Consider the following 4,575-nt stretch of genomic DNA (forward strand, 5'->3'; position numbering starts at 1 on the left):
AGCATAACATCCCTAATGAACCTATTCATCATGAAAATGGTGACAAAGAACTTAAGTCACAGTCCAGAAGAATATACCTATAAATATCTTAAAGATCAAAACAATTAACAACAAAAAAATGATAATTTCAAGTAATTTCTGTCAACATTAAAAAAAGATAGATAGATATATAAACATACAGAAAGATGAACAAACAGATAGGTAGAACAAATAGTACTAGGCACATACTAATTTAGTTATTTTCAACTATCATAGACACCTTGAAGAATTTAACTCCCATTTAGCCTTCCTAACAACCCTACAAAAAAGAGTTAGAATATGATTTTTCAGATGGGGATAAAAAGATTCATATATCTTATGCTATTTGCCCAAAATACCACATTGTATACATTACAAATAGAGGAATAACAGAGTTTGCATCAAGAAACATATATCTCTAGGGATGTTTTCATGTATAAAGACAAAAAAATTCCACTGTGATCAATTATGTATCTATTGAAAACCTGTTTAGTATGTTGATTGTTCCATCCTGGACCATCTATATGCATGAGTTTTCATAACATAATGTTTTGAAGGAGAGGGTTCAAATGTATTCACGTTTTTTTTTAGGAAAGTGAAAAAGACAAGGTTTAAGAAGAGTACAATCAATATCCATGTACCTAACACCTAAAGGGTTAACATATTATTCATTTTTGTTTCATCTATCTACCAATGTATCCATCAATTTATCTAATATGTATATGTGTGTGTAAAATTTGTAGGAGTTGGGTATGTATTCAAATATCCTAAGTGGAACGTTTGGATTTATACTCTTCATACTGGGTTTGCATACTATAAATCTACCAGATGATGTTATATAAAAGCTATTGATGATGCTGATTTCTCCGTTTAGAATAGGTTTCCTGATAGACCTAGATGGACAAACACAATCTAACAGTGCTGAACAAATTCATTCTGACGGGAATCACAAACCGCCCAGAGCTGCAGGCTCCATTGTTCGGGCTGTTCCTCATCATCTACATGATCTCAGTGGTGGGCAACTTGGGCATCATCATCCTCACCAAGATGGACTCCAAGCTACAAACTCCCATGTACTTTTTTCTCAGACACCTGGCTATCACTGATCTTGGTTATTCAACAGCTGTAGGACCAAAAATGTTGGCACATTTTGTTGTAGATGAAAATACAATCCCCTATTATTTTTGTGCTACACAGCTAGTTTTCTTTATGATATTCATAACTACTGAATTTTTTATTCTGTCAGCAATGTCCTACGACTGCTATGTGGCTATCTGTAACCCTTTGTGCTACACAGTCATCATGTCACAAAGGATGTGTTCTGTGCTGGTGGCAATCCCTTATCTCTACAGCACATTTATTTCTCTTCTAGTCACCATAAAGATTTTTAATTTATCCTTCTGTGGCTACACTGTCATCAGGCATTTCTACTGTGACATTCTCCCCTTGTTATCTTTGCTCTGCTCAGACACACATGAAATCAATTGGTCATTCTTATTTTATCAGTTTTTGATTTGATTTCATCCCTCTTAATAGTTTTTCTTTCATACATACTCATAGTTGCTTCCATTCTCAGACTGAAGTCAGCTGAGGGCAGGCACAAGGCCTTCTCCACCTGTGGATCCCACCTGACTGTGGTGGTAGTGTTCTATGGGACTTTAATCTTTATGTACCTGCAGCCCAAGCCCAGTTATTCCTTTGACACCAATAAAGTGGCTTCCATATTTTACACCCTGGTAATCCCCATGTTGAATCCCTTGATCTACAGTTTGAGGAATAGAGACGTAAAATGTGCCTTACACAGGGCTTTAGGACGATTATGCAATATATTTTCTCAAAGTTCACTCTAACATATGATTCATATAAAGTACCTTTGGGCTTTAAACTTTTTTCTGTGTGCCTCTAAAGGGAGTAGCAAGCACAAAAAAACACAGATAAGTTCAACATATATTTCTATATTGCCTTCTACCAGTCACTCTATTAAGGCTGTAAGTAGATTAATAAATGAAACAGTACAAGGTGTTGCCTTCCTTGAGCAGGAGCGATACATTATAAGCATAAAAATTAAGAAACTTGAAAGTATATTGGAATGTGATGGGGGGTGTTAGATTTAAAAAAAAGAAAATTGAATATCTTGAGTGGGATAGTGAAACTGTAGCAGATACAGGAAGATTTCCAAGTACCTGGCGTTTTCCTCATCCAGTAGAAAAAAAAAGTAGAGTGTCTGTGTGTGTGTGTGTGTGCACGCTTGCACACACCTTCTGTTTTATTGCTCACATTCTGTCTTGGTTGGCTAATTCTGATTAAAAGAAGGTGGGGTGGGTTGATTTGAAGTACTCAGTCATTTGAATTTCCTGAAATGTCCACTTTCTAAACCTTGCAATCCTTGTCTTTCATCATCAGGGCCTTTACTTTCATATTTGAACCCTTAGAATTGGTTTACTTTGTTATTATTTTTTCTATTACTATATTGTAATATTGATATAAACAGTAACAAAATAAAGTTATATTTAACAGGTTCAGCTAGGTGTCTGGTTTTGTCTAAGTTACCCCATTTTGTCTGTATCCAGTGGGTATAACAGTAAAGATAAATTTATTGAGGTCAGCCATAGAAATTTCCAGGTTTTTTCATTTTTTCTGTCCCAGATTGATATTGCTTCCTAATTCCATGTCTTTGTCTCATAGATTGTTATCCTTATCTCTCTAGAAAAGAACAATTACTCTTGTTTAGAAGTCATTTTCTAATTGTTTATGTAGCCTTGCATAAGAGGTCTATTGGATGTATGATGAGTTATGTTTGTTGTCTTGTGTTTGTTTGGCTGAATTTTCTTAAGCTTGATGAATATGGGTGTGCACTTTATTTTGATCAGTATGGATTGTTTGAATTCATAGTTTTGATAATTCTGCTTGAAAGAAGCATAAGGAGATAATCCATGGTTTGGACCATGCTGTGTTTCCAGTGAGTGAGTTGTGATATGTAGCATTTTCTATATTTGCCATGGTTTCTGGACATAGTTGCTACATATTCCCTCCTAATTTTCCAAGCATAATTTCTTATTCTTTTAAGATTCAAAAAATCTGTAATGAGAAAAAAAACTAAATTTTAGATATGTTAAGGTTGTCTTTAGAAAAGAATCCAATCTGGGTTTTATTTTAGGACTCTACAAGATGGGTTATGATATATTTCCACATATGTAAAGACTAGAAAACATGTGAGAAAAATATCATTTATAAAGAGGATATCAAAATGGAAATTTAAAACACACCCCATTCTGAATCACTCCAAGTGGCTGGATTAGGAAATTCTGTTACATGTTCAGGGAAAAAGAATTAGCCGACTCTACACAAACTCTTCTATGAAACTGAAGAGAGGGGTATTTTGCATTTCCTATATGAGGATAGCTTTACTCTGATATCAAATGTAAACAAAGGCATTAAAGAAAAGAAAACAACAGAGCAGGTATGTGAAAAATCTAAAGAAAAATTTAAGAAATTGAGTCTGGCAATATGTAAAAATAATAGTACACCAAATAGCCACGCCCCAGGTATGCATGGATAGTTTTATATTAAAAAATCAATTAATGACAGGCACTATAATTTCAAACAAAAATGACAATGTCATATAAATAGATGTAGAGAAAGAGTTTAAAAGTCCCAATAATTGTGATAAAACTTTGGCCAAATTAATATTAAAATGGAGCTTTCTCAAACTGAAAGAGAGCACCCAGGGACAACCTAAAACTACCATCACACATGGTATAAAAGATTGAATACATTCTCCGTAAGACCAGAAAAAAAACAAGTAAATCTACTCTCACCATATGTATTCCACATTTTAGTGGATGTTCGAGGCAACACAATAAGGTGATAAAAAATTAAATCAATCAATAAATAGAAAGCATCCAGATTGGAAAAGGAGGAAAACCCTATTTATTGATAGATGACAAGATTTTTTTATGTAAAAAAAATTTAATAGAGCCTACAATACAGTCATAGAACTAAAAAAAAAAAAAAAAACACTTAGACTTTGTGAATTTACTCTTAGCTTATAATTTATTTCAAAAAAGTCTTTTCAATTTTAAGTTGCTCTTTCATTGATTCTATAGATACATTTGGAGATTTCATAGAGATAACACCAACAACAAAATCCATAAAAAATTTAACCACATGAAATTTTAAAACTTCTGCTCTTCAAAAGATGTTTGTATAAAAACAAGATATATTCTGGAAGATAAAATTTTCATATATCTCATAAATGGCCTGTGTCCATAATATATACCCCCATCCCCCCAGCCCATTGGTGTCCATTAGATTCTGACTCATAATGACCCTATAGGAAATAGTAGGACTTCCCCACAGGGTTTCTAAGGAGCAGCTGGTGGATTCAAACTGCCAAACATTTGGTTAGCCACCCAGCTCTTTAATCACTTTTCTACCGGGACTCCATAATATATACAGAGAGAGCCCTGAAAATGCAAAAATAATAACAATAATAAAATAAAAGAAAAAAAGTAAAGAAACAGTCCCCCAAAATGATCATAAAAACGAATATTCACT

At 33.6% G+C, this 4,575-nt stretch overlaps 1 pseudogene; it reads left to right on the top strand.

Annotated features, from left to right (window-relative positions):
• The first annotated feature begins 915 nt into the window (after positions 1–915).
• On the top strand, positions 916–1,868 carry LOC126080514 (olfactory receptor 8K3-like; annotated as a pseudogene).
• Positions 1,869–4,575: the final 2,707 nt, after the last annotated feature.

This window comes from Elephas maximus, chromosome 7 (assembly GCF_024166365.1).
Source record: "Elephas maximus indicus isolate mEleMax1 chromosome 7, mEleMax1 primary haplotype, whole genome shotgun sequence".
NCBI lineage: Eukaryota > Metazoa > Chordata > Mammalia > Proboscidea > Elephantidae > Elephas > Elephas maximus.